The sequence below is a fragment of the Pelobates fuscus genome, chromosome 9 (genome assembly GCF_036172605.1).
Source record: "Pelobates fuscus isolate aPelFus1 chromosome 9, aPelFus1.pri, whole genome shotgun sequence".
NCBI lineage: Eukaryota > Metazoa > Chordata > Amphibia > Anura > Pelobatidae > Pelobates > Pelobates fuscus.
In genome coordinates, this window is record NC_086325.1 from 44,435,629 (window position 1) to 44,455,539 (window position 19,911).

The window sequence follows — 19,911 nt, forward strand, 5'->3', positions numbered from 1 at the left end:
AATTCGGCTCTGCTCATTTCTGGGGAATCGAAAATCAAGATGTTGTTTTGCAAAGCTTTGCCTTTCTTCCATCGTTACTTAATCCATCTTTTAAAATTGCTGTCACTGCTTGAAAGAGTGTGCAGTAAGTGGTGCCTCTTTCGGACAAAGGGAGGTTTCTCCAATTTTTTTCACAAGTTGAATCGCTTCTGCAATTTGTCATGCTATGTTTTTTCTTTTTCCCAGATACGCTGCCACACACACCCAAAATTGAGACCGCGTGGCCTAATGGATAAGGCGTCTGATTTCGAATCAGAAGATTGAGGGTTCGAGTCCCTTCGTGGTCGATGTTTATGAAGCTTCAAACACCAATGCAGAAGCCTGTCATGTTCTTCTGAAAAGGGGCAAGTTTATTTGTTACTTTTAATGATAAAAAATGGTGCGTTTAACTAAATCAAACAACCCTATGATGGAAAATTACTACAAATATAAGATAAAGGACAGTTTCCTTCAAATCTTTTAAAGCAAAGCTTTAAATAAAAGTCATCAGAAACAGAGGGATATATTTGAAGAAGTTACCTGGTGGAAACACTGCTTTTAGCCATTGTTAGAGAAATGAAAACAGAAAAATTCTTTGGAAATCATGCTATTTCCTTCTCATCAACTTATGCAAATCATTGGAATTGCCACTTATGCCAAAAAGAGAGAGCTCTGAAAGTGTGTTTCTAACAAAAGGCAGTTTTCTCTCACAAATTGTTTCACAAGTTTGAAAAAAATGAAGCATCTGCATTAACTCCTAAAGGTGTCCATGTTTTCTGCCAAGTGACCTCATGGAAGAGGAGGATTCTGTTTTGGCTTGTCCTTCCACGTTGTTGTCGTCAAGTTTGAAGAATTGAAACATCTGCATTCCCTTCTAACAGTAGATTTCCTCTATTTGACTGAGCGGACAAATTCGGCTCTGCTCATTTCTGGGGAATCGAAAATCAAGATGTTGTTTTGCAAAGCTTTGCCTTTCTTCCATCGTTACTTAATCCATCTTTTAAAATTGCTGTCACTGCTTGAAAGAGTGTGCAGTAAGTGGTGCCTCTTTCGGACAAAGGGAGGTTTCTCCAATTTTTTTCACAAGTTGAATCGCTTCTGCAATTTGTCATGCTATGTTTTTTCTTTTTCCCAGATACGCTGCCACACACACCCAAAATTGAGACCGCGTGGCCTAATGGATAAGGCGTCTGATTTCGAATCAGAAGATTGAGGGTTCGAGTCCCTTCGTGGTCGATGTTTATGAAGCTTCAAACACCAATGCAGAAGCCTGTCATGTTCTTCTGAAAAGGGGCAAGTTTATTTGTTACTTTTAATGATAAAAAATGGTGCGTTTAACTAAATCAAACAACCCTATGATGGAAAATTACTACAAATATAAGATAAAGGACAGTTTCCTTCAAATCTTTTAAAGCAAAGCTTTAAATAAAAGTCATCAGAAACAGAGGGATATATTGGAAGAAGTTACCTGGTGGAAACACTGCTTTTAGCCATTGTTAGAGAAATGAAAACAGAAAAATTCTTTGGAAATCATGCTATTTCTTTCTCATCAACTTATGCAAATCATTGGAATTGCCACTTATGCCAAAAAGAGAGAGCTCTGAAAGTGTGTTTCTAACAAAAGGCAGTTTTCTCTCTCAAATTGTTTCACAAGTTTGAAAAAAATGAAGCATCTGCATTAACTCCTAAAGGTGTCCATGTTTTCTGCCAAGTGACCTCATGGAAGAGGAGGATTCTGTTTTGGCTTGTCCTTCCACGTTGTTGTCAAGTTTGAAGAATTGAAACATCTGCATTCCCTTCTAACAGTAGATTTCCTCTATTTGACTGAGGGGACAAATTCGGCTCTGCTCATTTCTGGGGAATCGAAAATCAAGATGTTGTTTTGCAAAGCTTTGCCTTTCTTCCATCGTTACTTAATCCATCTTTTAAAATTGCTGTCACTGCTTGAAAGAGTGTGCAGTAAGTGGTGCCTCTTTCGGACAAAGGCAGGTTTCTCCAATTTTTTTCACAAGTTGAATCGCTTCTGCAATTTGTCATGCTATGTTTTTTCTTTTTCCCAGATACGCTGCCACACACACCCAAAATTGAGACCGCGTGGCCTAATGGATAAGGCGTCTGACTTTGAATCAGAAGATTGAGAGTTCGAGTCCCTTCGTGGTCGATGTTTATGAAGCATCAAACACCAATGCAGAAGCCTGTCATGTTCTTCTGAAAAGGGGCAAGTTTATTTGTTACTTTTAATGATAAAAATTGGTGCGTTTAACTAAATCAAACAACCCTATGATGGAAAATTACTACAAATATAAGATAAAGGACTCTCTCAAATTGTTTCACAAGTTTGAAAAAAATGAAGCATCTGCATTAACTCCTAAAGGTGTCCATGTTTTCTGCCAAGTGACCTCATGGAAGAGGAGGATTCTGTTTTGGCTTGTCCTTCCACGTTGTTGTCGTCAAGTTTGAAGAATTGAAACATCTGCATTCCCTTCTAACAGTAGATTTCCTCTATTTGACTGAGCGGACAAATTCGGCTCTGCTCATTTCTGGGGAATCGAAAATCAAGATGTTGTTTTGCAAAGCTTTGCCTTTCTTCCATCGTTACTTAATCCATCTTTTAAAATTGCTGTCACTGCTTGAAAGAGTGTGCAGTAAGTGGTGCCTCTTTCGGACAAAGGGAGGTTTCTCCAATTTTTTTCACAAGTTGAATCGCTTCTGCAATTTGTCATGCTATGTTTTTTCTTTTTCCCAGATACGCTGCCACACACACCCAAAATTGAGACCGCGTGGCCTAATGGATAAGGCGTCTGATTTCGAATCAGAAGATTGAGGGTTCGAGTCCCTTCGTGGTCGATGTTTATGAAGCTTCAAACACCAATGCAGAAGCCTGTCATGTTCTTCTGAAAAGGGGCAAGTTTATTTGTTACTTTTAATGATAAAAAATGGTGCGTTTAACTAAATCAAACAACCCTATGATGGAAAATTACTACAAATATAAGATAAAGGACAGTTTCCTTCAAATCTTTTAAAGCAAAGCTTTAAATAAAAGTCATCAGAAACAGAGGGATATATTTGAAGAAGTTACCTGGTGGAAACACTGCTTTTAGCCATTGTTAGAGAAATGAAAACAGAAAAATTCTTTGGAAATCATGCTATTTCCTTCTCATCAACTTATGCAAATCATTGGAATTGCCACTTATGCCAAAAAGAGAGAGCTCTGAAAGTGTGTTTCTAACAAAAGGCAGTTTTCTCTCACAAATTGTTTCACAAGTTTGAAAAAAATGAAGCATCTGCATTAACTCCTAAAGGTGTCCATGTTTTCTGCCAAGTGACCTCATGGAAGAGGAGGATTCTGTTTTGGCTTGTCCTTCCACGTTGTTGTCGTCAAGTTTGAAGAATTGAAACATCTGCATTCCCTTCTAACAGTAGATTTCCTCTATTTGACTGAGCGGACAAATTCGGCTCTGCTCATTTCTGGGGAATCGAAAATCAAGATGTTGTTTTGCAAAGCTTTGCCTTTCTTCCATCGTTACTTAATCCATCTTTTAAAATTGCTGTCACTGCTTGAAAGAGTGTGCAGTAAGTGGTGCCTCTTTCGGACAAAGGGAGGTTTCTCCAATTTTTTTCACAAGTTGAATCGCTTCTGCAATTTGTCATGCTATGTTTTTTCTTTTTCCCAGATACGCTGCCACACACACCCAAAATTGAGACCGCGTGGCCTAATTGATAAGGTGTCTGACTTTGAATCAGAAGATTGAGAGTTCGAGTCCCTTCGTGGTCGATCTTTATGAAGCTTCAAACACCAATGCAGAAGCCTGTCATGTTCTTCTGAAAAGGGGCAAGTTTATTTGTTACTTTTAATGATAAAAAATGGTGCGTTTAACTAAATCAAACAACCCTATGATGGAAAATTACTACAAATATAAGATAAAGGACAGTTTCCTTCAAATCTTTTAAAGCAAACCTTTAAATAAAAGTCATCAGAAACAGAGGGATATATTGGAAGAAGTTACCTGGTGGAAACACTGCTTTTAGCCATTGTTAGAGAAATGAAAACAGAAAAATTCTTTGGAAATCATGCTATTTCTTTCTCATCAACTTATGCAAATCATTGGAATTGCCACTTATGCCAAAAAGAGAGAGCTCTGAAAGTGTGTTTCTAACAAAAGGCAGTTTTCTCTCTCAAATTGTTTCACAAGTTTGAAAAAAATGAAGCATCTGCATTAACTCCTAAAGGTGTCTATGTTTTCTGCCAAGTGACCTCATGGAAGAGGAGGATTCTGTTTTGGCTTGTCCTTCCACGTTGTTGTCGTCAAGTTTGAAGAATTGAAACATCTGCATTCCCTTCTAACAGTAGATTTCCTCTATTTGACTGAGCGGACAAATTCGGCTCTGCTCATTTCTGGGGAATCGAAAATCAAGATGTTTTGCAAAGCTTTGCCTTTCTTCCATCGTTACTTAATCCATCTTTTAAAATTGCTGTCACTGCTTGAAAGAGTGTGCAGTAAGTGGTGCCTCTTTCGGACAAAGGGAGGTTTCTCCAATTTTTTTCACAAGTTGAATCGCTTCTGCAATTTGTCATGCTATGTTTTTTCTTTTTCCCAGATACGCTGCCACACACATTCAAAATTGAGACTGCGTGGCCTAATGGATAAGGCGTCTGACTTTGAATCAGAAGATTGAGAGTTCGAGTCCCTTCGTGGTCGATGTTTATGAAGCTTCAAACACCAATGCAGAAGCCTGTCATGTTCTTCTGAAAAGGGGCAAGTTTATTTGTTACTTTTAATGATAAAAATTGGTGCGTTTAACTAAATCAAACAACCCTATGATGGAAAATTACTACAAATATAAGATAAAGGACAGTTTCCTTCAAATCTTTTAAAGCAAACCTTTAAATAAAAGTCATCAGAAACAGAGGGATATATTGGAAGAAGTTACCTGGTGGAAACACTGCTTTTAGCCATTGTTAGAGAAATGAAAACAGAAAAATTCTTTGGAAATCATGCTATTTCTTTCTCATCAACTTATGTAAATCATTGGAATTGCCACTTATGCCAAAAAGAGAGAGCTCTGAAAGTGTGTTTCTAACAAAAGGCAGTTTTCTCTCTCAAATTGTTTCACAAGTTTGAAAAAAATGAAGCATCTGCATTAACTCCTAAAGGTGTCCATGTTTTCTGCCAAGTGACCTCATGGAAGAGGAGGATTCTGTTTTGGCTTGTCCTTCCACGTTGTTGTCGTCAAGTTTGAAGAATTGAAACATCTGCATTCCCTTCTAACAGTAGATTTCATCTAGTTGACTGAGCGGACAAATTCGGCTCTGCTCATTTCTGGGGAATCGAAAATCAAGATGTTGTTTTGCAAAGCTTTGCCTTTCTTCCATCGTTACTTAATCCATCTTTTAAAATTGCTGTCACTGCTTGAAAGAGTGTGCAGTAAGTGGTGCCTCTTTCGGACAAAGGGAGGTTTCTCCAATTTTTTTCACAAGTTGAATCGCTTCTGCAATTTGTCATGCTTTGTTTTTTCTGTTTCCCAGATACGCTGCCACACACACCCAAAATTGAGACCGCGTGGCCTAATGGATAAGGCGTCTGACTTCGAATCAGAAGATTGAGGGTTCGAGTCCCTTCGTGGTCGATGTTTATGAAGCTTCAAACACCAATGCAGAAGCCTGTCATGTTCTTCTGTAAAGGGGCAAGTTTCTTTGTTACTTTTAATGATAAAAATTGGTGCGTTTAACTAAATCAAACAACCCTATGATGGAAAATTACTACAAATATAAGATAAAGGACAGTTTCCTTCAAATCTTTTAAAGCAAACCTTTAAATAAAAGTCATCAGAAACAGAGGGATATATTGGAAGAAGTTACCTGGTGGAAACACTGCTTTTAGCCATTGTTAGAGAAATGAAAACAGAAAAATTCTTTGGAAATCATGCTATTTCTTTCTCATCAACTTATGCAAATCATTGGAATTGCCACTTATCCCAAAAAGAGAGAGCTCTGAAAGTGTGTTTCTAACAAAAGGCAGTTTTCTCTCTCAAATTGTTTCACAAGTTTGAAAAAAATGAAGCATCTGCATTAACTCCTAAAGGTGTCCATGTTTTCTGCCAAGTGACCTCACGGAAGAAGAGGATTCTGTTTTGGCTTGTCCTTCCATGTTGTTGTCGTCAAGTTTGAAGAATTGAAACATCTGCATTCCCTTCTAACAGTAGATTTCCTCTATTTGACTGAGCGGACAAATTCGGCTCTGCTCATTTCTGGGGAATCGAAAATCAAGATGTTGTTTTGCAAAGCTTTGCCTTTCTTCCATCGTTACTTAATCCATCTTTTAAAATTGCTGTCACTGCTTGAAAGAGTGTGCAGTAAGTGGTGCCTCTTTCGGACAAAGGGAGGTTTCTCCAATTTTTTTCACAAGTTGAATCGCTTCTGCAATTTGTCATGCTATGTTTTTTCTTTTTCCCAGATACGCTGCCACACACACCCAAAATTGAGACCGCGTGGCCTATTTGATAAGGTGTCTGACTTTGAATCAGAAGATTGAGAGTTCGAGTCCCTTCGTGGTCGATGTTTATGAAGCTTCAAACACCAATGCAGAAGCCTGTCATGTTCTTCTGAAAAGGGGCAAGTTTATTTGTTACTTTTAATGATAAAAAATGGTGCGTTTAACTAAATCAAACAACCCTATGATGGAAAATTACTACAAATATAAGATAAAGGACAGTTTCCTTCAAATCTTTTAAAGCAAAGCTTTAAATAAAAGTCATCAGAAACAGAGGGATATATTGGAAGAAGTTACCTGGTGGAAACACTGCTTTTAGCCATTGTTAGAGAAATGAAAACAGAAAAATTCTTTGGAAATCATGCTATTTCTTTCTCATCAACTTATGCAAATCATTGGAATTGCCACTTATGCCAAAAAGAGAGAGCTCTGAAAGTGTGTTTCTAACAAAAGGCAGTTTTCTCTCACAAATTGTTTCACAAGTTTGAAAAAAATTAAGCATCTGCATTAACTCCTAAAGGTGTCCATGTTTTCTGCCAAGTGACCTCATGGAAGAGGAGGATTCTGTTTTGGCTTGTCCTTCCACGTTGTTGTCGTCAAGTTTGAAGAATTGAAACATCTGCATTCCCTTCTAACAGTAGATTTCCTCTATTTGACTGAGCGGACAAATTCGGCTCTGCTCATTTCTGGGGAATCGAAAATCAAGATGTTGTTTTGCAAAGCTTTGCCTTTCTTCCATCGTTACTTAATCCATCTTTTAAAATTGCTGTCACTGCTTGAAAGAGTGTGCAGTAAGTGGTGCCTCTTTCGGACAAAGGGAGGTTTCTCCAATTTTTTTCACAAGTTGAATCGCTTCTGCAATTTGTCATGCTATGTTTTTTCTTTTTCCCAGATACGCTGCCACACACACCCAAAATTGAGACCGCGTGGCCTAATTGATAAGGTGTCTGACTTTGAATCAGAAGATTGAGAGTTCGAGTCCCTTCGTGGTCGATGTTTATGAAGCTTCAAACACCAATGCAGAAACCTGTCATGTTCTTCTGAAAAGGGGCAAGTTTATTTGTTACTTTTAATGATAAAAAATGGTGCGTTTAACTAAATCAAACAACCCTATGATGGAAAATTACTACAAATATAAGATAAAGGACAGTTTCCTTCAAATCTTTTAAAGCAAACCTTTAAATAAAAGTCATCAGAAACAGAGGGATATATTGGAAGAAGTTACCTGGTGGAAACACTGCTTTTAGCCATTGTTAGAGAAATGAAAACAGAAAAATTCTTTGGAAATCATGCTATTTCTTTCTCATCAACTTATGCAAATCATTGGAATTGCCACTTATGCCAAAAAGAGAGAGCTCTGAAAGTGTGTTTCTAACAAAAGGCAGTTTTCTCTCTCAAATTGTTTCACAAGTTTGAAAAAAATGAAGCATCTGCATTAACTCCTAAAGGTGTCCATGTTTTCTGCCAAGTGACCTCATGGAAGAGGAGGATTCTGTTTTGGCTTGTCCTTCCACGTTGTTGTCAAGTTTGAAGAATTGAAACATCTGCATTCCCTTCTAACAGTAGATTTCCTCTATTTGACTGAGGGGACAAATTCGGCTCTGCTCATTTCTGGGGAATCGAAAATCAAGATGTTGTTTTGCAAAGCTTTGCCTTTCTTCCATCGTTACTTAATCCATCTTTTAAAATTGCTGTCACTGCTTGAAAGAGTGTGCAGTAAGTGGTGCCTCTTTCGGACAAAGGCAGGTTTCTCCAATTTTTTTCACAAGTTGAATCGCTTCTGCAATTTGTCATGCTATGTTTTTTCTTTTTCCCAGATACGCTGCCACACACACCCAAAATTGAGACCGCGTGGCCTAATGGATAACGCGTCTGACTTTGAATCAGAAGATTGAGAGTTCGAGTCCCTTCGTGGTCGATGTTTATGAAGCATCAAACACCAATGCAGAAGCCTGTCATGTTCTTCTGAAAAGGGGCAAGTTTATTTGTTACTTTTAATGATAAAAATTGGTGCGTTTAACTAAATCAAACAACCCTATGATGGAAAATTACTACAAATATAAGATAAAGGACTCTCTCAAATTGTTTCACAAGTTTGAAAAAAATGAAGCATCTGCATTAACTCCTAAAGGTGTCCATGTTTTCTGCCAAGTGACCTCATGGAAGAGGAGGATTCTGTTTTGGCTTGTCCTTCCACGTTGTTGTCGTCAAGTTTGAAGAATTGAAACATCTGCATTCCCTTCTAACAGTAGATTTCCTCTATTTGACTGAGCGGACAAATTCGGCTCTGCTCATTTCTGGGGAATCGAAAATCAAGATGTTGTTTTGCAAAGCTTTGCCTTTCTTCCATCGTTACTTAATCCATCTTTTAAAATTGCTGTCACTGCTTGAAAGAGTGTGCAGTAAGTGGTGCCTCTTTCGGACAAAGGGAGGTTTCTCCAATTTTTTTCACAAGTTGAATCGCTTCTGCAATTTGTCATGCTATGTTTTTTCTTTTTCCCAGATACGCTGCCACACACACCCAAAATTGAGACCGCGTGGCCTAATGGATAAGGCGTCTGATTTCGAATCAGAAGATTGAGGGTTCGAGTCCCTTCGTGGTCGATGTTTATGAAGCTTCAAACACCAATGCAGAAGCCTGTCATGTTCTTCTGAAAAGGGGCAAGTTTATTTGTTACTTTTAATGATAAAAAATGGTGCGTTTAACTAAATCAAACAACCCTATGATGGAAAATTACTACAAATATAAGATAAAGGACAGTTTCCTTCAAATCTTTTAAAGCAAAGCTTTAAATAAAAGTCATCAGAAACAGAGGGATATATTGGAAGAAGTTACCTGGTGGAAACACTGCTTTTAGCCATTGTTAGAGAAATGAAAACAGAAAAATTCTTTGGAAATCATGCTATTTCTTTCTCATCAACTTATGCAAATCATTGGAATTGCCACTTATGCCAAAAAGAGAGAGCTCTGAAAGTGTGTTTCTAACAAAAGGCAGTTTTCTCTCACAAATTGTTTCACAAGTTTGAAAAAAATGAAGCATCTGCATTAACTCCTAAAGGTGTCCATGTTTTCTGCCAAGTGACCTCATGGAAGAGGAGGATTCTGTTTTGGCTTGTCCTTCCACGTTGTTGTCGTCAAGTTTGAAGAATTGAAACATCTGCATTCCCTTCTAACAGTAGATTTCCTCTATTTGACTGAGCGGACAAATTCGGCTCTGCTCATTTCTGGGGAATCGAAAATCAAGATGTTGTTTTGCAAAGCTTTGCCTTTCTTCCATCGTTACTTAATCCATCTTTTAAAATTGCTGTCACTGCTTGAAAGAGTGTGCAGTAAGTGGTGCCTCTTTCGGACAAAGGGAGGTTTCTCCAATTTTTTTCACAAGTTGAATCGCTTCTGCAATTTGTCATGCTATGTTTTTTCTTTTTCCCAGATACGCTGCCACACACACCCAAAATTGAGACCGCGTGGCCTAATTGATAAGGTGTCTGACTTTGAATCAGAAGATTGAGAGTTCGAGTCCCTTCGTGGTCGATGTTTATGAAGCTTCAAACACCAATGCAGAAGCCTGTCATGTTCTTCTGAAAAGGGGCAAGTTTATTTGTTACTTTTAATGATAAAAAATGGTGCGTTTAACTAAATCAAACAACCCTATGATGGAAAATTACTACAAATATAAGATAAAGGACAGTTTCCTTCAAATCTTTTAAAGCAAACCTTTAAATAAAAGTCATCAGAAACAGAGGGATATATTGGAAGAAGTTACCTGGTGGAAACACTGCTTTTAGCCATTGTTAGAGAAATGAAAACAGAAAAATTCTTTGGAAATCATGCTATTTCTTTCTCATCAACTTATGCAAATCATTGGAATTGCCACTTATGCCAAAAAGAGAGAGCTCTGAAAGTGTGTTTCTAACAAAAGGCAGTTTTCTCTCTCAAATTGTTTCACAAGTTTGAAAAAAATGAAGCATCTGCATTAACTCCTAAAGGTGTCCATGTTTTCTGCCAAGTGACCTCATGGAAGAGGAGGATTCTGTTTTGGCTTGTCCTTCCACGTTGTTGTCAAGTTTGAAGAATTGAAACATCTGCATTCCCTTCTAACAGTAGATTTCCTCTATTTGACTGAGGGGACAAATTCGGCTCTGCTCATTTCTGGGGAATCGAAAATCAAGATGTTGTTTTGCAAAGCTTTGCCTTTCTTCCATCGTTACTTAATCCATCTTTTAAAATTGCTGTCACTGCTTGAAAGAGTGTGCAGTAAGTGGTGCCTCTTTCGGACAAAGGCAGGTTTCTCCAATTTTTTTCACAAGTTGAATCGCTTCTGCAATTTGTCATGCTATGTTTTTTCTTTTTCCCAGATACGCTGCCACACACACCCAAAATTGAGACCGCGTGGCCTAATGGATAACGCGTCTGACTTTGAATCAGAAGATTGAGAGTTCGAGTCCCTTCGTGGTCGATGTTTATGAAGCATCAAACACCAATGCAGAAGCCTGTCATGTTCTTCTGAAAAGGGGCAAGTTTATTTGTTACTTTTAATGATAAAAATTGGTGCGTTTAACTAAATCAAACAACCCTATGATGGAAAATTACTACAAATATAAGATAAAGGACTCTCTCAAATTGTTTCACAAGTTTGAAAAAAATGAAGCATCTGCATTAACTCCTAAAGGTGTCCATGTTTTCTGCCAAGTGACCTCATGGAAGAGGAGGATTCTGTTTTGGCTTGTCCTTCCACGTTGTTGTCGTCAAGTTTGAAGAATTGAAACATCTGCATTCCCTTCTAACAGTAGATTTCCTCTATTTGACTGAGCGGACAAATTCGGCTCTGCTCATTTCTGGGGAATCGAAAATCAAGATGTTGTTTTGCAAAGCTTTGCCTTTCTTCCATCGTTACTTAATCCATCTTTTAAAATTGCTGTCACTGCTTGAAAGAGTGTGCAGTAAGTGGTGCCTCTTTCGGACAAAGGGAGGTTTCTCCAATTTTTTTCACAAGTTGAATCGCTTCTGCAATTTGTCATGCTATGTTTTTTCTTTTTCCCAGATACGCTGCCACACACACCCAAAATTGAGACCGCGTGGCCTAATGGATAAGGCGTCTGATTTCGAATCAGAAGATTGAGGGTTCGAGTCCCTTCGTGGTCGATGTTTATGAAGCTTCAAACACCAATGCAGAAGCCTGTCATGTTCTTCTGAAAAGGGGCAAGTTTATTTGTTACTTTTAATGATAAAAAATGGTGCGTTTAACTAAATCAAACAACCCTATGATGGAAAATTACTACAAATATAAGATAAAGGACAGTTTCCTTCAAATCTTTTAAAGCAAAGCTTTAAATAAAAGTCATCAGAAACAGAGGGATATATTTGAAGAAGTTACCTGGTGGAAACACTGCTTTTAGCCATTGTTAGAGAAATGAAAACAGAAAAATTCTTTGGAAATCATGCTATTTCCTTCTCATCAACTTATGCAAATCATTGGAATTGCCACTTATGCCAAAAAGAGAGAGCTCTGAAAGTGTGTTTCTAACAAAAGGCAGTTTTCTCTCACAAATTGTTTCACAAGTTTGAAAAAAATGAAGCATCTGCATTAACTCCTAAAGGTGTCCATGTTTTCTGCCAAGTGACCTCATGGAAGAGGAGGATTCTGTTTTGGCTTGTCCTTCCACGTTGTTGTCGTCAAGTTTGAAGAATTGAAACATCTGCATTCCCTTCTAACAGTAGATTTCCTCTATTTGACTGAGCGGACAAATTCGGCTCTGCTCATTTCTGGGGAATCGAAAATCAAGATGTTGTTTTGCAAAGCTTTGCCTTTCTTCCATCGTTACTTAATCCATCTTTTAAAATTGCTGTCACTGCTTGAAAGAGTGTGCAGTAAGTGGTGCCTCTTTCGGACAAAGGGAGGTTTCTCCAATTTTTTTCACAAGTTGAATCGCTTCTGCAATTTGTCATGCTATGTTTTTTCTTTTTCCCAGATACGCTGCCACACACACCCAAAATTGAGACCGCGTGGCCTAATTGATAAGGTGTCTGACTTTGAATCAGAAGATTGAGAGTTCGAGTCCCTTCGTGGTCGATGTTTATGAAGCTTCAAACACCAATGCAGAAGCCTGTCATGTTCTTCTGAAAAGGGGCAAGTTTATTTGTTACTTTTAATGATAAAAAATGGTGCGTTTAACTAAATCAAACAACCCTATGATGGAAAATTACTACAAATATAAGATAAAGGACAGTTTCCTTCAAATCTTTTAAAGCAAACCTTTAAATAAAAGTCATCAGAAACAGAGGGATATATTGGAAGAAGTTACCTGGTGGAAACACTGCTTTTAGCCATTGTTAGAGAAATGAAAACAGAAAAATTCTTTGGAAATCATGCTATTTCTTTCTCATCAACTTATGCAAATCATTGGAATTGCCACTTATGCCAAAAAGAGAGAGCTCTGAAAGTGTGTTTCTAACAAAAGGCAGTTTTCTCTCTCAAATTGTTTCACAAGTTTGAAAAAAATGAAGCATCTGCATTAACTCCTAAAGGTGTCCATGTTTTCTGCCAAGTGACCTCATGGAAGAGGAGGATTCTGTTTTGGCTTGTCCTTCCACGTTGTTGTCAAGTTTGAAGAATTGAAACATCTGCATTCCCTTCTAACAGTAGATTTCCTCTATTTGACTGAGCGGACAAATTCGGCTCTGCTCATTTCTGGGGAATCGAAAATCAAGATGTTGTTTTGCAAAGCTTTGCCTTTCTTCCATCGTTACTTAATCCATCTTTTAAAATTGCTGTCACTGCTTGAAAGAGTGTGCAGTAAGTGGTGCCTCTTTTGGACAAAGGGAGGTTTCTCCAATTTTTTTCACAAGTTGAATCGCTTCTGCAATTTGTCATGCTATGTTTTTTCTTTTTCCCAGATACGCTGCCACACACACCCAAAATTGAGACCGCGTGGCCTAATGGATAAGTCGTCTGACTTTGAATCAGAAGATTGAGAGTTCGAGTCCATTCGTGGTCGATGTTTATGAAGCTTCAAACACCAATGCAGAAGCCTGTCATGTTCTTCTGAAAAGGGGCAAGTTTATTTGTTACTTTTAATGATAAAAATTGGTGCGTTTAACTAAATCAAACAACCCTATGATGGAAAATTACTACAAATATAAGATAAAGGACAGTTTCCTTCAAATCTTTTAAAGCAAACCTTTAAATAAAAGTCATCAGAAACAGAGGGATATATTTGAAGAAGTTACCTGGTGGAAACACTGCTTTTAGCCATTGTTAGAGAAATGAAAACAGAAAAATTCTTTGGAAATCATGCTATTTCTTTCTCATCAACTTATGCAAATCATTGGAATTGCCACTTATGCCAAAAAGAGAGAGCTCTGAAAGTGTGTTTCTAACAAAAGGCAGTTTTCTCTCTCAAATTGTTTCACAAGTTTGAAAAAAATGAAGCATCTGCATTAACTCCTAAAGGTGTCTATGTTTTCTGCCAAGTGACCTCATGGAAGAGGAGGATTCTGTTTTGGCTTGTCCTTCCACGTTGTTGTTGTCAAGTTTGAAGAATTGAAACATCTGCATTCCCTTCTAACAGTAGATTTCCTCTATTTGACTGAGCGGACAAATTCGGCTCTGCTCATTTCTGGGGAATCGAAAATCAAGATGTTTTGCAAAGCTTTGCCTTTCTTCCATCGTTACTTAATCCATCTTTTAAAATTGCTGTCACTGCTTGAAGGAGTGTGCAGTAAGTGGTGCCTCTTTCGGACAAAGGGAGGTTTCTCCAATTATTTTCACAAGTTGAATCGCTTCTGCAATTTGTCATGCTATGTTTTTTCTTTTTCCCAGATACGCTGCCACACACACCCAAAATTGAGACCGCGTGGCCTAATGGATAAGGCGTCTGACTTTGAATCAGAAGATTGAGAGTTCGAGTCCCTTCGTGGTCGATGTTTATGAAGCTTCAAACACCAATGCAGAAGCCTGTCATGTTCTTCTGAAAAGGGGCAAGTTTATTTGTTACTTTTAATGATAAAAATTGGTGCGTTTAACTAAATCAAACAACCCTATGATGGAAAATTACTACAAATATAAGATAATGGACAGTTTCCTTCAAATCTTTTAAAGCAAACCTTTAAATAAAAGTCATCAGAAACAGAGGGATATATTTGAAGAAGTTACCTGGTGGAAACACTGCTTTTAGCCATTGTTAGAGAAATGAAAACAGAAAAATTCTTTGGAAATCATGCTATTTCTTTCTCATCAACTTATGCAAATCATTGGAATTGCCACTTATGCCAAAAAGAGAGAGCTCTGAAAGTGTGTTTCTAACAAAAGGCAGTTTTCTCTCTCAAATTGTTTCACAAGTTTGAAAAAAATGAAGCATCTGCATTAACTCCTAAAGGTGTCCATGTTTTCTGCCAAGTGACCTCATGGAAGAGGAGGATTCTGTTTTGGCTTGTCCTTCCACGTTGTTGTCGTCAAGTTTGAAGAATTGAAACATCTGCATTCCCTTCTAACAGTAGATTTCCTCTATTTGACTGAGCGGACAAATTCGGCTCTGCTCATTTCTGGGGAATCGAAAATCAAGATGTTGTTTTGCAAAGCTTTGCCTTTCTTCCATCGTTACTTAATCCATCTTTTAAAATTGCTGTCACTGCTTGAAAGAGTGTGCAGTAAGTGGTGCCTCTTTCGGACAAAGGGAGGTTTCTCCAATTTTTTTCACAAGTTGAATCGCTTCTGCAATTTGTCATGCTATGTTTTTTCTTTTTCCCAGATACGCTGCCACACACACCCAAAATTGAGACCGCGTGGCCTAATGGATAAGGCGTCTGACTTTGAATCAGAAGATTGAGAGTTCGAGTCCCTTCGTGGTCGTTGTTTATGAAGCTTCAAACACCAATGCAGAAGCCTGTCATGTTCTTCTGAAAAGGGGCAAGTTTATTTGTTACTTTTAATGATAAAAATTGGTGCGTTTAACTAAATCAAACAACCCTATGATGGAAAATTACTACAAATATAAGATAAAGGACAGTTTCCTTCAAATCTTTTAAAGCAAACCTTTAAATAAAAGTCATCAGAAACAGAGGAATATATTGGAAGAAGTTACCTGGTGGAAACACTGCTTTTAGCCATTGTTAGAGAAATGAAAACAGAAAAATTCTTTGGAAATCATGCTATTTCTTTCTCATCAACTTATGCAAATCATTGGAATTGCCACTTATGCCAAAAAGAGAGAGCTCTGAAAGTGTGTTTCTAACAAAAGGCAGTTTTCTCTCTCAAATTGTTTCACAAGTTTGAAAAAAATGAAGCATCTGCATTAACTCCTAAAGGTGTCCATGTTTTCTGCCAAGTGACCTCATGGAAGAGGAGGATTCTGTTTTGGCTTGTCCTTCCACGTTGTTGTCAAGTTTGAAGAATTGAAACATCTGCATTCCCTTCTAACAGTAGATTTCATCTATTTGACTGAGCGGACAAATTCGGCTCTGCTCATTTCTGGGGAATCGAAAATCAAGATGTTGTTTTGCAAAGCTTTGCCTTTCTTCCATCGTTACTTAATCCATCTTTTAAAATTGCTGTCACTGCTTGAAAGAGTGTGCAGTAAGTGGTGCCTCTTTCGGACAAAGGGAGGTTTCTCCAATTTTTTTTCACAAGTTGAATCGCTTCTGCAATTTGTCATGCTATGTTTTTTCTTTTTCCCAGATACGCTGCCACACACACCCAAAATTGAGACCGCGTGGCCTAATGGATAAGGCGTCTGACTTCGAATCAGAAGATTGAGGGTTAGAGTCCCTTCGTGGTCGATGTTTATGAAGCTTCAAACACCAATGCAGAAGCCTGTCATGTTCTTCTGAAAAGGGGCAAGTTTATTTGTTACTTTTAATGATAAAAATTGGTGCGTTTAACTAAATCAAACAACCCTATGATGGAAAATTACTACAAATATAAGATAAAGGACAGTTTCCTTCAAATCTTTTAAAGCAAACCTTTAAATAAAAGTCATCAGAAACAGAGGGATATATTTGAAGAAGTTACCTGGTGGAAACACTGCTTTTAGCCATTGTTAGAGAAATGAAAACAGAAAAATTCTTTGGAAATCATGCTATTTCTTTCTCATCAACTTATGCAAATCATTGGAATTGCCACTTATGCCAAAAAGAGAGAGCTCTGAAAGTGTGTTTCTAACAAAAGGCAGTTTTCTCTCTCAAATTGTTTCACAAGTTTGAAAAAAATGAAGCATCTGCATTAACTCCTAAAGGTGTCCATGTTTTCTGCCAAGTGACCTCATGGAAGAGGAGGATTCTGTTTTGGCTTGTCCTTCCACGTTGTTGTCGTCAAGTTTGAAGAATTGAAACATCTGCATTCCCTTCTAACAGTAGATTTCCTCTATTTGACTGAGCGGACAAATTCGGCTCTGCTCATTTCTGGGGAATCGAAAATCAAGATGTTGTTTTGCAAAGCTTTGCCTTTCTTCCATCGTTACTTAATCCATCTTTTAAAATTGCTGTCACTGCTTGAAAGAGTGTGCAGTAAGTGGTGCCTCTTTTGGACAAAGGGAGGTTTCTCCAATTTTTTTCACAAGTTGAATCGCTTCTGCAATTTGTCATGCTATGTTTTTTCTTTTTCCCAGATACGCTGCCACACACACCCAAAATTGAGACCGTGTGGCCTAATGGATAAGGCGTCTGACTTCGAATCAGAAGATTGAGGGTTCGAGTCCCTTCGTGGTCGATGTTTATGAAGCTTCAAACACCAATGCAGAAGCCTGTCATGTTCTTCTGAAAAGGGGCAAGTTTATTTGTTACTTTTAATGATAAAAATTGGTGCGTTTAACTAAATCAAACAACCCTATGATGGAAAATTACTACAAATATAAGATAAAGGACAGTTTCCTTCAAATCTTTTAAAGCAAACCTTTAAATAAAAGTCATCAGAAACAGAGGAATATATTGGAAGAAGTTACCTGGTGGAAACACTGCTTTTAGCCATTGTTAGAGAAATGAAAACAGAAAAATTCTTTGGAAATCATGCTATTTCTTTCTCATCAACTTATGCAAATCATTGGAATTGCCACTTATGCCAAAAAGAGAGAGCTCTGAAAGTGTGTTTCTAACAAAAGGCAGTTTTCTCTCTCAAATTGTTTCACAAGTTTGAAAAAAATGAAGCATCTGCATTAACTCCTAAAGGTGTCCATGTTTTCTGCCAAGTGACCTCATGGAAGAGGAGGATTCTGTTTTGGCTTGTCCTTCCACGTTGTTGTCGTCAAGTTTGAAGAATTGAAACATCTGCATTCCCTTCTAACAGTAGATTTCCTCTATTTGACTGAGCGGACAAATTCGGCTCTGCTCATTTCTGGGGAATCGAAAATCAAGATGTTGTTTTGCAAAGCTTTGCCTTTCTTCCATCGTTACTTAATCCATCTTTTAAAATTGCTGTCACTGCTTGAAAGAGTGTGCAGTAAGTGGTGCCTCTTTCGGACAAAGGGAGGTTTCTCCAATTTTTTTCACAAGTTGAATCGCTTCTGCAATTTGTCATGCTATGTTTTTTCTTTTTCCCAGATACGCTGCCACACACACCCAAAATTGAGACCGCGTGGCCTAATGGATAAGGCGTCTGACTTTGAATCAGAAGATTGAGAGTTCGAGTCCCTTCGTGGTCGTTGTTTATGAAGCTTCAAACACCAATGCAGAAGCCTGTCATGTTCTTCTGAAAAGGGGCAAGTTTATTTGTTACTTTTAATGATAAAAATTGGTGCGTTTAACTAAATCAAACAACCCTATGATGGAAAATTACTACAAATATAAGATAAAGGACAGTTTCCTTCAAATCTTTTAAAGCAAACCTTTAAATAAAAGTCATCAGAAACAGAGGAATATATTGGAAGAAGTTACCTGGTGGAAACACTGCTTTTAGCCATTGTTAGAGAAATGAAAACAGAAAAATTCTTTGGAAATCATGCTATTTCTTTCTCATCAACTTATGCAAATCATTGGAATTGCCACTTATGCCAAAAAGAGAGAGCTCTGAAAGTGTGTTTCTAACAAAAGGCAGTTTTCTCTCTCAAATTGTTTCACAAGTTTGAAAAAAATGAAGCATCTGCATTAACTCCTAAAGGTGTCCATGTTTTCTGCCAAGTGACCTCATGGAAGAGGAGGATTCTGTTTTGGCTTGTCCTTCCACGTTGTTGTCAAGTTTGAAGAATTGAAACATCTGCATTCCCTTCTAACAGTAGATTTCATCTATTTGACTGAGCGGACAAATTCGGCTCTGCTCATTTCTGGGGAATCGAAAATCAAGATGTTGTTTTGCAAAGCTTTGCCTTTCTTCCATCGTTACTTAATCCATCTTTTAAAATTGCTGTCACTGCTTGAAAGAGTGTGCAGTAAGTGGTGCCTCTTTCGGACAAAGGGAGGTTTCTCCAATTTTTTTTCACAAGTTGAATCGCTTCTGCAATTTGTCATGCTATGTTTTTTCTTTTTCCCAGATACGCTGCCACACACACCCAAAATTGAGACCGCGTGGCCTAATGGATAAGGCGTCTGACTTCGAATCAGAAGATTGAGGGTTAGAGTCCCTTCGTGGTCGATGTTTATGAAGCTTCAAACACCAATGCAGAAGCCTGTCATGTTCTTCTGAAAAGGGGCAAGTTTATTTGTTACTTTTAATGATAAAAATTGGTGCGTTTAACTAAATCAAACAACCCTATGATGGAAAATTACTACAAATATAAGATAAAGGACAGTTTCCTTCAAATCTTTTAAAGCAAACCTTTAAATAAAAGTCATCAGAAACAGAGGGATATATTTGAAGAAGTTACCTGGTGGAAACACTGCTTTTAGCCATTGTTAGAGAAATGAAAACAGAAAAATTCTTTGGAAATCATGCTATTTCTTTCTCATCAACTTATGCAAATCATTGGAATTGCCACTTATGCCAAAAAGAGAGAGCTCTGAAAGTGTGTTTCTAACAAAAGGCAGTTTTCTCTCTCAAATTGTTTCACAAGTTTGAAAAAAATGAAGCATCTGCATTAACTCCTAAAGGTGTCCATGTTTTCTGCCAAGTGACCTCATGGAAGAGGAGGATTCTGTTTTGGCTTGTCCTTCCACGTTGTTGTCGTCAAGTTTGAAGAATTGAAACATCTGCATTCCCTTCTAACAGTAGATTTCCTCTATTTGACTGAGCGGACAAATTCGGCTCTGCTCATTTCTGGGGAATCGAAAATCAAGATGTTGTTTTGCAAAGCTTTGCCTTTCTTCCATCGTTACTTAATCCATCTTTTAAAATTGCTGTCACTGCTTGAAAGAGTGTGCAGTAAGTGGTGCCTCTTTTGGACAAAGGGAGGTTTCTCCAATTTTTTTCACAAGTTGAATCGCTTCTGCAATTTGTCATGCTATGTTTTTTCTTTTTCCCAGATACGCTGCCACACACAC

At 37.9% G+C, this 19,911-nt stretch overlaps 16 non-coding genes across 16 annotated transcripts; all 16 read left to right on the plus strand.

Moving 5' to 3' along the window:
* The first annotated feature begins 253 nt into the window (after nt 1-253).
* Nucleotides 254-326, plus strand: TRNAR-UCG (transfer RNA arginine (anticodon UCG)). The gene has a single exon. It is a non-coding gene; the product is annotated as a tRNA-Arg (tRNA).
* An 855-nt stretch (nt 327-1,181) lies between these two features.
* TRNAR-UCG (transfer RNA arginine (anticodon UCG)) lies at nt 1,182-1,254 on the plus strand. Its single transcript has one exon. It is a non-coding gene; the product is annotated as a tRNA-Arg (tRNA).
* An 852-nt stretch (nt 1,255-2,106) lies between these two features.
* TRNAQ-UUG (transfer RNA glutamine (anticodon UUG)) lies at nt 2,107-2,179 on the plus strand. The gene has a single exon. It is a non-coding gene; the product is annotated as a tRNA-Gln (tRNA).
* A 613-nt stretch (nt 2,180-2,792) lies between these two features.
* Nucleotides 2,793-2,865, plus strand: TRNAR-UCG (transfer RNA arginine (anticodon UCG)). Its single transcript has one exon. It is a non-coding gene; the product is annotated as a tRNA-Arg (tRNA).
* An 855-nt stretch (nt 2,866-3,720) lies between these two features.
* On the plus strand, nt 3,721-3,793 carry TRNAQ-UUG (transfer RNA glutamine (anticodon UUG)). The gene has a single exon. It is a non-coding gene; the product is annotated as a tRNA-Gln (tRNA).
* An 852-nt stretch (nt 3,794-4,645) lies between these two features.
* Nucleotides 4,646-4,718, plus strand: TRNAQ-UUG (transfer RNA glutamine (anticodon UUG)). The gene has a single exon. It is a non-coding gene; the product is annotated as a tRNA-Gln (tRNA).
* An 855-nt stretch (nt 4,719-5,573) lies between these two features.
* TRNAR-UCG (transfer RNA arginine (anticodon UCG)) lies at nt 5,574-5,646 on the plus strand. The gene has a single exon. It is a non-coding gene; the product is annotated as a tRNA-Arg (tRNA).
* Nucleotides 5,647-7,429: 1,783 nt separating this feature from the next.
* On the plus strand, nt 7,430-7,502 carry TRNAQ-UUG (transfer RNA glutamine (anticodon UUG)). Its single transcript has one exon. It is a non-coding gene; the product is annotated as a tRNA-Gln (tRNA).
* Nucleotides 7,503-9,040: 1,538 nt separating this feature from the next.
* Nucleotides 9,041-9,113, plus strand: TRNAR-UCG (transfer RNA arginine (anticodon UCG)). The gene has a single exon. It is a non-coding gene; the product is annotated as a tRNA-Arg (tRNA).
* Nucleotides 9,114-9,968: 855 nt separating this feature from the next.
* TRNAQ-UUG (transfer RNA glutamine (anticodon UUG)) lies at nt 9,969-10,041 on the plus strand. The gene has a single exon. It is a non-coding gene; the product is annotated as a tRNA-Gln (tRNA).
* A 1,538-nt stretch (nt 10,042-11,579) lies between these two features.
* TRNAR-UCG (transfer RNA arginine (anticodon UCG)) lies at nt 11,580-11,652 on the plus strand. Its single transcript has one exon. It is a non-coding gene; the product is annotated as a tRNA-Arg (tRNA).
* An 855-nt stretch (nt 11,653-12,507) lies between these two features.
* On the plus strand, nt 12,508-12,580 carry TRNAQ-UUG (transfer RNA glutamine (anticodon UUG)). Its single transcript has one exon. It is a non-coding gene; the product is annotated as a tRNA-Gln (tRNA).
* A 1,777-nt stretch (nt 12,581-14,357) lies between these two features.
* TRNAQ-UUG (transfer RNA glutamine (anticodon UUG)) lies at nt 14,358-14,430 on the plus strand. Its single transcript has one exon. It is a non-coding gene; the product is annotated as a tRNA-Gln (tRNA).
* An 855-nt stretch (nt 14,431-15,285) lies between these two features.
* TRNAQ-UUG (transfer RNA glutamine (anticodon UUG)) lies at nt 15,286-15,358 on the plus strand. Its single transcript has one exon. It is a non-coding gene; the product is annotated as a tRNA-Gln (tRNA).
* A 1,781-nt stretch (nt 15,359-17,139) lies between these two features.
* TRNAR-UCG (transfer RNA arginine (anticodon UCG)) lies at nt 17,140-17,212 on the plus strand. Its single transcript has one exon. It is a non-coding gene; the product is annotated as a tRNA-Arg (tRNA).
* Nucleotides 17,213-18,067: 855 nt separating this feature from the next.
* Nucleotides 18,068-18,140, plus strand: TRNAQ-UUG (transfer RNA glutamine (anticodon UUG)). The gene has a single exon. It is a non-coding gene; the product is annotated as a tRNA-Gln (tRNA).
* The last annotated feature ends 1,771 nt before the right edge of the window (nt 18,141-19,911 follow it).